Source organism: Phascolarctos cinereus, unplaced genomic scaffold (assembly GCF_003287225.1).
Source record: "Phascolarctos cinereus isolate Bilbo 61053 unplaced genomic scaffold, phaCin_HiC Scaffold_7;HRSCAF=346, whole genome shotgun sequence".
NCBI classification, from domain to species: Eukaryota; Metazoa; Chordata; class Mammalia; order Diprotodontia; family Phascolarctidae; genus Phascolarctos; species Phascolarctos cinereus.
The window spans coordinates 17,781,372-17,794,156 of record NW_027556180.1 but is presented as its reverse complement, the minus strand read 5'-3'; positions in this window follow the sequence as shown (position 1 = coordinate 17,794,156).

Genomic DNA, 12,785 nt, shown 5'->3' with positions numbered 1-12,785 from the left:
CCTTACTCTGAGTAGCATTTCTTCTGTTATCAGTCTTATCAACAACTAATTATTGAAGCACCTACTATGTACCAGGCGCTGCCAGGGGCTGCAGATAGAGAGAGCGCAACCCAAACCCTTTGGAGTTTACATCATCTCAGGAAAAGCAACCAATACACATGTAGGTCGATATGTGTAGGTATCCAGAGTAGATACAAAATAACTACGAGCTTCTTTCTCCCCACTCTTCTCTCTTCTCCTCTCTCTCTCTATCTGTGTCTGTTTCTCCTTGTCTCTGTCTCTGTCTCCCACACATCTGCCCCTGCTAAGTGATAAATCAGTGAATAAAAAAAAAATTCTAAAAATCCTAGCCATGTGCCAGTACTAAGTACTAGGGGTACAAATCCCCAGTGTAAGACAGCTCTTGCTCTCGAGAGGCTTACCCTTTAACAGAAAGAGAGGACACATTTATTAAGAAGATGGAAGAAAATCTTACATTCGTTTCTTTCCCCTTCTCTGCCCCCTAGCTGCCCAAATTCCTGCCCTTCCCTTTGCTAGGAATCTCCAAAGGGCAGGCATTCTCATTCTCATACAGGTTTGCCTGGCTGGCCTCGGAAGTCCCTTGCAACTCATTTTGAGATGCTGTGTATGTGGGACTCTCCAATTCTGCCCCATTCCCTTCACGGCTCTGTGATTTGAAAGACTAATTGGAAGGAAAGTGGGAAGAGCTGTTAATGGCCTAATGTGTTTGTATTTTAACGTTGGCCTTCAGTTCTTTCTTCTATGCGATGGTGAGGACTCCAGGCACCAGGGTCTATGAGACGGGAGGTATGGGTTAGGAGGTGGCTAGGACCCTGGGAGGCCCAATGGCTTTAATATGCCTTTGGGGGCAAGGTTCTGGCTGCACGTGAAGGCCTGCTCCAAGGGACCCTCCTTCTGCTGTTGGACCTCTTAGATAAATGATAATCTCCATATGTAATAAGCAGAAAAGCCACTGGGGGTCACTGTTGTTACACTGGATAGGATAGAAATTAAGCAGTCACTCGAGAATTCTACCATGCTTTCCGCTGCACAGGGACCAACTCAGTGTCCAGAAAATTCTTGAGTCTCTCTCCTAAAAGAAAGACATAGAGGCAGCTCTGGTCTTGATTAAAGAAACACACACACACACACACATACACACACACACACACACACATAAGCAAACTGAATATATATATATTCTGTATATATGCACAATCCATGTGAGCTTTGTATACTGAAGTCAGAATTTTGCATTTAAAAACTAACAGTCTTAGATGTCAGAATACACACACATATACACATGTAATATACATACATATTCTGAATATATATGTACCTACATGATGTGTGTGTGTGTGTATCTTTACCAAATTATATTGTACAACTATCCTTTGAAACTATTGTACCTATATTCTTTCTTCTACCCTAATTGACTTCTTTTTCCAAGTCCTGGACTATAGCCAGCCACCAACCCATATCTCCTGTCCTACTGACCCTGATGACATATATGTGTAATGAAAAGCATATATTATTAAATAAACATGACAAGTATTTTGAAAGAATGTGATGATTTTGGTACAAAGTATGCACTTAACAAATGTTTATTTATTCATTCATTTCCTCACAGCCTTGACTTTTGGGCCACTAGTCAACATATTTATTAGAGCCTAAACCAGGAGAGTCCTGCTCACAGAGTTTCATTTGGGGTCAAAAGAGGGTGGTAAACCAATTAGCTCCTCCACCCTGAACAGAAGGGCAACAGCTGGACTGAAGGACGGGCATCCATGAATGTAGCCCTTGAAACCAAGAGAATTCCAGTAACACCTTATCTGCCTACCCACATCAGTCATTGGTGAAAAGCTTTAGCTCTCTCCGAGTCTGCCTGCCTCTAAAACTTACACAGTCTCCAACATCTGGTGTTGATAATACCCATGGGCCATCCATCATTGCTTGGCTTCCTGGGCTGAACTGATTTCCTGGGATTCCACTCCCTGACGCTGGGATATTTTTTGCATTCCTGCACCTGGATGTGGCAATGAGCTGTGGAGTCAGGAAGAGCTGGGTTCAAGTCCTCCTTCTTCCTCGTCCTGGCTGTGAGGCCTCGGCAAGCTGCTGACCCTCTCCCAGCCCTAGATCATTCTCTAAGGTCCAGGTTGGCAGCTCAGCAGCTGTGGAGGGAGTTTCCACAGTGGGTGTTCCTTACAGTGATGATCTTGTAAGTCTAGACAAAAAACCCAAATGTGTTCTGCCAGTGCTTGTGGCTTACATACTATTTATTACCCAATAAGCCTCATAGTTCATTTATAGTGAGTGTGACTACATCTCTGTTTCTTGAATTTCCCTAATTTGAGGAGCCTCCTCATTTGGCTGTAACCCTGAGCACAAGAGTGTCAGGCCAGCCTCAGAGACCAGTCAATCATGGGTAGGTGAGCCTAGGCATCTGGGGGGGGGGGGAGGAAGCATCTAGGCTTCCCCAGGACAGCTCCAGGAAGCCAGTGAGGCCCCTTTGAAAGCTGACCGGATGCTTGCTGGTCTCTGCCTGGAGAGCCTTTCACAGAATCGTGGAATGTTGAAACTAAAAAGGATCTTAGACAAACAGGCCTATCTCTGGAGGCTGGAGGCTTGAGTTCAAATACATGCTGTGCAATGCTGGGTAAGTCACAACCTCTCTGGACTTAGGCAATTCCCTATAAACATGAGGTCCTAGATTTAGAGCTGGGAAGGATTGGAGTTCTTCCATTTACAGATGAAGAAAATGAGACAAGAGGTTAAATGATTGTCCAGGATCATAGGGCTGGGATGGAATCTGAGTCCTCAGACTCTATCTATGTACAGCATTCCTCCTCCTGGACCCTGCCGACCACCTTATCTCTCACCTATTTACTGAGACATAGGGGGTCAGATCTGCACTGATGGAGGGCATAGTCATTCTAGGACATCTTCAGAGCTCTGGAGACATTACAAGTACTTCCCCCCTCCCCGAATTATGCTAATATTTTACACATATTAATACAGAGTCCAGGCATGGTGGTGCTTACCTGTAAGTCCTGCTCTGAGGAGGCCGAGGTTATGGGTTGTGTGATCTCCAGAGTTCTGAGCTTCAGTGGGCTAAGCTGATTGGGTGTCTACACTAAGCCCTAAGGAGGGGGCAAGCTGGCCCAGCTGGGAAAAGCTCTTGCGCCAATCAGGAGTGGGTAAGAGATAGAAAGATTCAGTCTGTAGATAAGATAAGATAGATACATATATACATACACAGATGATAGATACTTAGATACCTAAATGATAGATACATTGACACTGACATGTGGATATAGATTATATATAAGCATATCTTATGTATGTATATTTATTATACATGTCTATGTCTATATTGTGTATATATACTCTGTATGTATAATACGTGCATATACATTATATATACATATATAATGTGGGTATATATACATATATATATATATATATACATATACATATACACATATAGAGAGAGGAGACGGACAGATTAGGGGGGGAAGATGGCAGAGTGGGGTTCTGGGGAGGCAGTGTAGAGGTACAGCAGCAGCAGTTAGAATTCCAGTCTTGGAGCTGAGAATCCCTAGGTTCCAATCCTAGAAGCAGCTGGTTGGTACAATGGATACACCATTGGATCCAGAGTCAGGAAGACCTGAGTTCAAATCCAGCCTCAGACACTTATTAGCTGTGTGACCATGGGCAAGTCACTTAACTTTTGCTTCAATCCACTAGAGAAGGAAATGACAAAGCACTCCAGTGGTCCATGGGGTCACTAAGAGTCAGACACAGCTGAATAACAAAGGTTCCAGTCCTCCTGCTCCTACTATCTATATAATCTCTTATTGGAGATTAAATTTTCATTGCCTCCAGCAGCTAAGACTGTAAATGATGGACAGGTTGTTGATATCAATTCAAATCAAATCAGCAACCATTTATTAAGGACCCACTATGGACATTCTGGGGATCTTACTAAGCAATGAAATATGCATTGATAGAGGGAGTTTCCACACTGGGAGTAGCACAAACTGATAGAATCATGAGTCCAAAGATAAATAAAATAATAATAATTTATTAGGCACTAGGAATCCAGTGCAAACCTAACGACAGTTCCCATTTGACAGCATTTTAGCATTGACCAAGCACTTTCTTCTCAATGGCCTTGTGAGATTGGCAGTGTGATTATTCTGGCCATTTTGTTGATGATGAAGCCAAGTCCCAGAGAGGGCAGGGGAGAGGTGGGATGTGGAGCAGCTCTCCTGCTATGGAGCTCTGAGCCTTTTGCTCTCCCCAGCCCCACTGTGCAAGCCCCTGCCCGTGGCAGGTGCTGCCCACTCAGGTGTGGATGTGAGGAAGGGAAAGGATGGTAGTCAATGCTCGCTGCCATTCTTGAAAGAGTTTCTTGTCTTCCCAGGGAGGAGCTGCTCTGTGGAGGCGGCCTAGTTCACTGTGTCTAAGACAGAAGGGAACAGCACAACCAATGCCGGGGCTCCGAGCTCCCCTGGAGAGAACATGGCATTCGGTGCCCAGGTCTCAGTGAACCATTACAAACATCACATGCTGTTCCAGGCTGGTCATTAATGCAGAGCTTATGTTCTCCCCTTCTTGGGAGCTGGAGCCTTGATGGGGAGAGAGGACGAATGTAGGAAGGTGCCATCTTAAAGGCTTGTTAACCACTAGGTGTCACTGCTGACCAAAAAAAATCTCCTAGAGGGAAAATTTAAAAAAAGACGGTGGTTCCTAGAGGAAAGACCACAAGACCACGGGTCCAGGGAAGACCTTGGATCAGCTCTGGAAGGACTGTCTTGGCAAGAGAGCCAGCATGGGGCGGTGGGAAGGTGGCCAGACCTGCAGTCAGGAGATGCCTGTGTTTGAATCTTGATTCTGACCCTTGGTAGTTGTGGGCCTGGGAGGAGGCCACCTCCTGGAGCCTTAGAATCTTTTTCTTTTAATATCAGAACCATAAAGCCCATGGCATCAGCCTTTCAGGATTGTTATAAGGATAAAAAGCAATTACATATCTAAAAATATTAAATGCCAACTCATTATTAAGAGAGGCTTTCCAGGACTGTGACAATATTTCTCATTTGTAGGGCATTTAAAGGGTAACTGCATTTTCTCTTTAGATCCTCATTTTTTTTTTTGGCTTTTAGGCAATTGGGGTTAAGTGACTTGCTCAAGGTCACACAGCTAGTAAGTGTCAAAGTGTTGGGTCTGAGGCCGGATTTGAACTCAGATCCTCCTGACTTCAGGGCCGGTGCTCTATCTACTGTGCCACCTAGCTGCCCCTAGATCCTCATTTTTACAGATGAGGAAACTGAGGCTCAGAAAGTTTGGGTGGCTTGACCAGCGAGCCCGAATGTTCCTTCCTTCATCATTCAAGTATTTATTGAGCACAAACCGTGAGTCAGGCCCCACACTTGGTCTAAAAGCAGCCTTTTTTGAGGGGTGGGGAATCCATTAACAAGGTGTGATTTGCTCTAGGCTGGTCCTGACTCCAAGTCCAGGGCTCTATCTCCCACCCACACTGGGTAAGCACTTATTCCTAGGTGGGGTAGATGAGAGAGATGGATAAAATGAAAACCACTTGTTAAAGTCACAAGTTGCTACAAGTCATGGCTTCCTCCACCTCTCAGACCTCCTCATTGAGGGCAGTGAACTGGGTAATCTGAACATTCTCTGAAAGCCGGTGTACCAATTACAGAAATGCTAGATATCAGGAAAGTTGCTGCTCCATCATCTGGGAAGGAAAGAGTTTATGTTAGGTTCATTAAAGCTCACTTTTTAACAGCTACAAGGAAGATCAAGATTCTTATCACCTTATGAATAGAGGTGGACTTCAGGCCTGATTCTAGAGTGGGCATGCCACCTTTACTACTGGAGATGACAATGTCTCTTGACAGGGCAGAACTGCCCCAAAGGAGCTTGAATGCCCCTGAAATCTCCCTTTGATATCTTATCCTTTGCTCCCAGAAGGCAAAGGCTGGGTTTGTTCCTAGCACCTCCATAATGCCTGGCTCACAGTAGGACCCTTTACAAATCCTTGTTGAATTGAACTGGCATCCTTGGCAGGACGTGGACAAAAGAGGTCCATCCAGCTGGTGCCATGCCATGAAAATCATGGCAAGACTGTCCTCACCTTTCCTGGCATCTACACAGAGAAGGAGCTTTTGGCAGTGATTTTCAGGCCTGCCACAATACGGTTCCATCTACCTGGACAGGAGTCATCCTTTTGTGGACTCTTCCTTGCCAATTTTGACCCAATCCTCTCTGTCTTGGGGTTTTGCTTATCTCATTTTCCATTTCTGCAATGGAGTTTGCACTCTGTGCCCCCCTCTCCCATTTTCACCTATTGAAATGCTTCCCTTACTTCAAGGTCTAATTTGAAATCTCTCTTCTAATTGGCTTATAACCTCGGACAAGTCACTAATCTCTGGACCTCAGTTTCTCAGCTCAGCAATGTGGGACTTGGACTAGATGACCTCTAAGGTCCCTCTCAGTTCTAATTAAATGAGTCTGTCAATTTTGCCAAAACTATTAGTAGAACTGAAGGTCGCATACATCTGAGGCACCAAGGAGAAGAGGAAAGAAAATTCAGAGGGGAGTCCAATGGCTCATCTGACCAAAGGGCCCTGGGGATTGTGGGCAGCTCAGCCTGATTGTTCTGGCCAATGTAGACAAGACCTTGGCCTGTGTGGTCTTGATAATTAAGAACAAAGGGATCTCTGTAAGCAAATGATCTATTTGCAGCCATGTGTGAACTGGGTAACTGATGGAACAGAAGTCTTGGAGACCTTCCATCTCTGTCCTGTGCTAGCTCTGAGGCTACAAAGGGAACTTTCTGTTTTCTAAAGAAAACTTTCCATTTGCCTGTGGTGAACTCAGCCCAGGGTTTGGGGGTGGACCAGGGCCAACCTGAATGGGGCTGGGGGGCTGGGGGCAATTAAATTATGCATCCCTCTCCCCTCCCCCTGATATGCAGAACCATGACATTTTTAGGTCACATATGAAACCTTGCTGGAAGGGACATCAGAGGAAAGCTTTAAGGGGGAAAGACAGTGAGATGGTGATGTCGCCAAAACCCAGCCTGTAGCCAGAAGGGAATTCTAGGAAAGGAGAAGAAGATGGCCCCAGGGATCACTGTATTGTAGACTTAGAAAGGGAAGGGACATCAGATGGCTTCTAATCTAACCTCTTCATTTGACATAAAAAGAAACTGAGGCAGAGAGGTTAAAATGACCAGCACAGGGTCTCACAGGTAGAAAGTGGCTGAACCAGGATGTGAATCCAGGGCCAAAACTCCAAATTTGTCCCCCCACCTTCCATGCACCATTTTGAGGGCTCCCACCTAACTTCAATTTAGAGAGCTGACTAATGTGGGTAAAACTCTCATCTATTTTAGCACTATTTTGTTCTTCCCTCTCTACTTCTATTGGCTCCTCTCCTTACCTCTAGATGGCCTGCAGGAAGTTTTGGGGTAGAGATAGAGGAAGATTAGAGACCAGGAAGATTCCTGTTATTCATTTATTTATTTATTTAGCTTTTTTGTGTGTGTGAGGCAATTGGAGTTAAGTGACTTGCCCAGGGTCACACAGCTAGTAAGTGTTAAGTGTCTGAGGCTGGATTTGAACTCAGGTCTTCCTGACTCCAAGGCCAGAGCTCTATTCACTGCCCCACCTAGCCGCCCCAATTCCTGTTATTCTTATGCTTTCTTTTGCACAGACCTCTGTAGATGAGAGGTCTTTCTAGGGACTCTTTCCTTGCATCACATGAGTGAATGTCTCTTTTCAACCCTACTGACAGAAAGTGACTCATTGCTATTTGTCTCCTCTCTCTGCAGGGTCTGGGTAATGTGGCTTCTGCTCATGTCATCACGTCTTGAAAGGATTTGAGAGTCAGAAAGACATAGAGACAGACAGGCAGACAGCGAGACATGGAGAGAAATAGAAGGAACAAAGACACAGAGATATAGAGAAACAGAAAAAGAGGTGTGTAAGCAGTGCTATGAAAAGAAGTGCTCATCTCCTTAGGGCTCAGAGAAGAAATTCTATGGCTAACATCACCTCTCTTGGCCCTTCTGATGCCCCTCACCTCCACTCTAGAATCTGAATGGTTTCTACCGGAAAAATCATAGGATTGTTTCAAGTTGTTTCATGAACTCCACTGGAGGCACTATTCCTGATCCATCTAATTTATTTCCTCTTTGAGGACAAATCTAGAACACCTATACCTAGATATTTGACCCATGTTCGCTTCAGCTAAACTTTTTTTTCTTTTCTTTTTTTTTAGGCAATTGGGGTTAAGTGACTTGCCCAGGGTCACACAGCCAGTAAGTGTTATATGTCTGAGGCCAGATTTGAACTCAGGTCCTCCTGATTTCAGGGCCAGTGCTCTATCCACTGTGCCACCTAGCTGCCAAAACCTTTCTTAATTAGGTAAAGAAGAATGTACATTAACTCCTGTTTCTCTGCCAAATAAGAGAGATCAAATAATCTGTGCTTATTATGTGTGCATCAGCCCTGGAATAGAGTCCAAAGAACTTGAGGTCAAATCACACTTTTGCTAAGTGGGTGCTAGCTCTACTAGGTAGATGACTTTAGGCAAGTGATAACCTTTCTTGACCTTGGTTTCTTTACCTGTAGGTAGTGAGAATAACAAAAGACCCTTCCTCCTAGGTGCAAGCCTAAGTAGAGGTACTTACTAGGGAGAGGGGAGAAGGGAATGAGTTTGCTCCTTTCTCTCATGTAGTTCAGGTGGTTTTTTAAAAAAATTTTAATTAATTTATTTTGAATTATCAGCAATCACTTCCATAAGCTTTTGAGTTTTAAATTTTTCTCCACCTCCTTCCCCAAGACAGTGTGCAATCTGATATAGGCTATGCATATATATTCCTATTAAACATATTTTTACATTAGTGATATTGTAGGTAAGAATTAGAACCAATAGGAGGAACCTGGAGGTGGTTATTTTGAGAAGCAGCAGAATATGAATGATGAGAGGATAGGACAGGGTATAATGGTCCCATTAAAAAGACAGGGAACAGGGAACCAGAGAGTCCAGGGAATGAACCAGCAAGTGGAGTAGAAGCAACTACCATTGATGGAGAGTCAGAACAGCTGAAGAGCAATATGAGTAAGAGACCAATAGGTGGGCAGAACATCTCCATGGAAGATTGCCCCAGAGGTGCCTTAAAAGATATTTCTATGAGTCATAAGGACTGTATATATCCCTTGGGGAGGCTGGAGATAGACCCAAGAAAATGGAACAACAGCTCCCCTGATTTTCTGTGAACTTGGATTGGAGTTCTTTTTGTGTTCCTAATGGATAAATTAAACTTATTCTATGTTTTCAAGCCTTAGGAGCCTGGGTGCTTGTAAGGGGGACCTAGTGACTACCCTTTGTGAAGGCCAGATGATGAAGTAAGTTCTTGGGTTTCACATGATTGGGAGCAGTGAGCCGAGGAAGGAAGGAAGCAAATAGGCACTTATTTAGCACCTACATGTGCCAGGCACTGTGCTAAGCACATTACAAATATTTATCTCATTTAATCTTCGCAACTGTGGGATATCATTATCCCCATTTTACAATTGAAGAAAAAGAGGCAGGTAGCAATGAAGTGATTCAGCAGTGATTTATTTGCCCAGCTATTATCTAAATCTGGATTTGAACCACAGTCTTCCTGACTATGGCACCCCCCAGCTGCCACAGACTACATTTGAGCTGTTTGTGCCTGGAGTTAGCCTCCAGATGTTGGAGTAGACGCTCTGAGATGCTGTAATTCTACAGGATACCATTGTAAGGGCTGACTTTGCCTCTAGCTCCTGACTCCATCCCTCCTGGCCCTGAGCATGAAAAGGTCACCATGTAGGATCTCCATGGCTTTCTTTGTGTGTCTGGCCCAGATGTCTGTGCAGTTATTGGGTAACTAGTTGAGATAATAAAAGTCTGATTGACAGATAAGGTTGTCTGTCTACACCTAGCCTGTGAGAGAGCCAGCAGCATTATCATTGCACTCATGTCCCCAGAGGACATCAGGAGTTAGAAAAAGCCCTTCTGGCCTCTTTCTTGGTAAAGGACTGTGCTTTATATAGTTGTCCAGTGACGTGTGAGCATGGTACAGTGGCAAAGGGGGCTAAATTTGGAACCAGAAGAACTGGGTTCGAATTCTGCCTCTGCCACTTACTACTCTGTGACTTTGGACAAACCACTTCAAAACTCTCTGGCTCTTATTTCTTTTTCTGGAACTGAGATGAGGGAGCACTGAACTAGGGGACTTTGCTGTTTCCCACCCGCCTCTCAAGCTATGATTCCATGAGAAAATCTCAGTTGGGAAACTCAGGCCACAAGAAAGTAGCTTTAGGCTTGGTTTGTCAGGGTTCTGTGACCTCCCACCCTGGCCTTGCCACAGTTCAGATCAGTCCAGTCTCACTCCAGTGTCATTCACACAGATTTCATCAAAGCAGAGGCAGTGCTTGGCAGCCGACAGAAGTCACTTCTCCCAAAACCGTGGATAGACCAAATCAATAGGCATCTGTGCCTGCTGATTATTGTATCAGCCCTAGGAGCATGGGAGAACATCAATAAACAACAGGGAGGCGCAGCACAGATAGAAGAAGAGACTCGGAAGACCATCTGTGGCTCCCATTACCTCCAGCTCCGAGAAAGGAGGGAAGTGAGTGGGGTGGGATTCATGCAGTAATCTAGAAACTCCTGAAGTGGATGGAAATGGGCACTTCGGGGACATGGCCCTTTGACCAGATGAAGTTCTCTTTCTTTTGTTTAGTATTTTATTTTCCCCCAATTACAAGTAAAACAATTTTTTACAAAAACATGTAAAAAAATTCATTTTTAAAACCTTGTGTAGCAAATTCTCTCCCTTCCTTCCTCCCCCCCTCCCCTCATTGAGAAGGCAAGCAGTTCAATATAGGCTATACGTGTGTAGTCATGCAAAACATATTTCTATAGTAGTCATGTTGTAGAAGAAGATGCAGACCAAAAAAATCTCAAGAAAAATAAAGTAAAAAAAGTATGCTTCAGTCTGCATTCAGACACCATCAGTTCTTTGTCTGGGGATGCAGAACATTTTTCATCCTTCAGAGTTGTCTTGGATCATAGCTGAGAATAGCTAAGTCATTCACAGTTGATCATTTTACAATATTGCTATTACTTTGCAGACAGCGCATTTCACTTTGCATCAGCTTATGCAAGTCTTTTCAGGTTTTTCTGACAGCATGCTGCTCATCATTTCTTACAGCACAATAGTATTCCATCACAATCACATAGCACAATTTGTTCAGCCATTTCCCAGTTTTCCCAGTTCAGCCCTCAACTTCCAATTCTTTGCCACCAAAAAAGAGATGCTATAATATATATATGTGTGTGTGTGTGTGTGTGTGTGTGTGTGTGTGTATAAAACATATAGATCCTTTTCCTTTTGTGTGTGTGTGTTTGTTTTTGTTTATCTTTTTAAAGATACAGACCCAGTAGTGGTATCATTAGGTCAAAGTAGGCATGGTTTTATAGCCTTTTGGGCATAGTTCCAAATTGCTCTACAGAATGGTTGAATCAGTTCACAACTCCACCAGCAATGCATTATTGTCTCATTTTTCCTAGATCCCCTCCAACATTTGTCATTTTTCTTTTCTACCCTATTAGCCAATCTAATAGGTGTGAGGTAGCACCTCAGAATTGTCTTTACATTTCTCCAGTCAATAGTGTTTTAGAGCATTTCTTCATATGACTATAAATAGCTTTGATTATTTTATCTGAAAACTGTTCATATCTTTTGATCATTTATCAATTGGGGAATGGCTCTTTTTTTTTTACAAATTTGACTCAGTTCTCTATATATTTGAGAAATGAGGCCTTTGTCAGAGAAACTTGCTTCAATTTTTTTTCCACAGTTACAATTAATAAACATATTTCCCTCCATTCTATCCCCCTATCCCTGTTTACTCTATTTTCTCTCTCCTTTTATCCTCTCTCTCCTAAAAATGTTTTGCTTCTGACTATAGCCTTCCCTGATCTGTTTTCCCTTCTATCACCCTGTCCCCTCATACACTTTTCTTATCCCCTTCCCCTCCTACTTTCCTGTAGGGTAAAGAAGATTTCTGTACCTAATGAAGTGTGTATGTTATTTCCTCTTTGAGCCAATTCTGATGAGAGTAAGATTCACTCCCTTACCTCTGCCCACCTCCCACATCTTTCGTTCCACTTGTAAAAGCTTTTTCTTACCTCTTTAATGGAGATAATTTACTCCATTCTACTCCTCCCTTTCCTTTTCTCCTAGTGCATTCTTCTTTTCCACTCCTTAATTCTATTTTTTAAGATATCATCCCTTCATATTCAACTGACATTCTGCCTATATATACCCTCCCAGCTGCCCTAATAATGAGAAAGTTTTTATGAATTACAAGAATCATCTTCCCATGTAGGAATGTAAATAGTTTAATCTTATGAAGTCCCTTATGATTTCCCTTTCTTGTTTACCATTTCATGCTTCTCTTGAATCTTGTATTTTAAAAGTCAAATTTTCTATTCAGCTCTGGTCTTTTCATCAAGAATGCTTGAAAGTCCTCCATTTCACCGAATATCCATGCTTTTCCCCTGAAGGATTATGCTCAGTTTTGCTGAGTATATGACTCTAGGTTGTAATCCTAGCTTCTTTGCCCTCCAGAATATCATATTCCAAGCCCTCTGATCCTTTAATGTAGAAGCTGCTAAATCTTGTGTTATTTTGACTGTGGCTCCACGATACTTGAATTGTTTTTTCT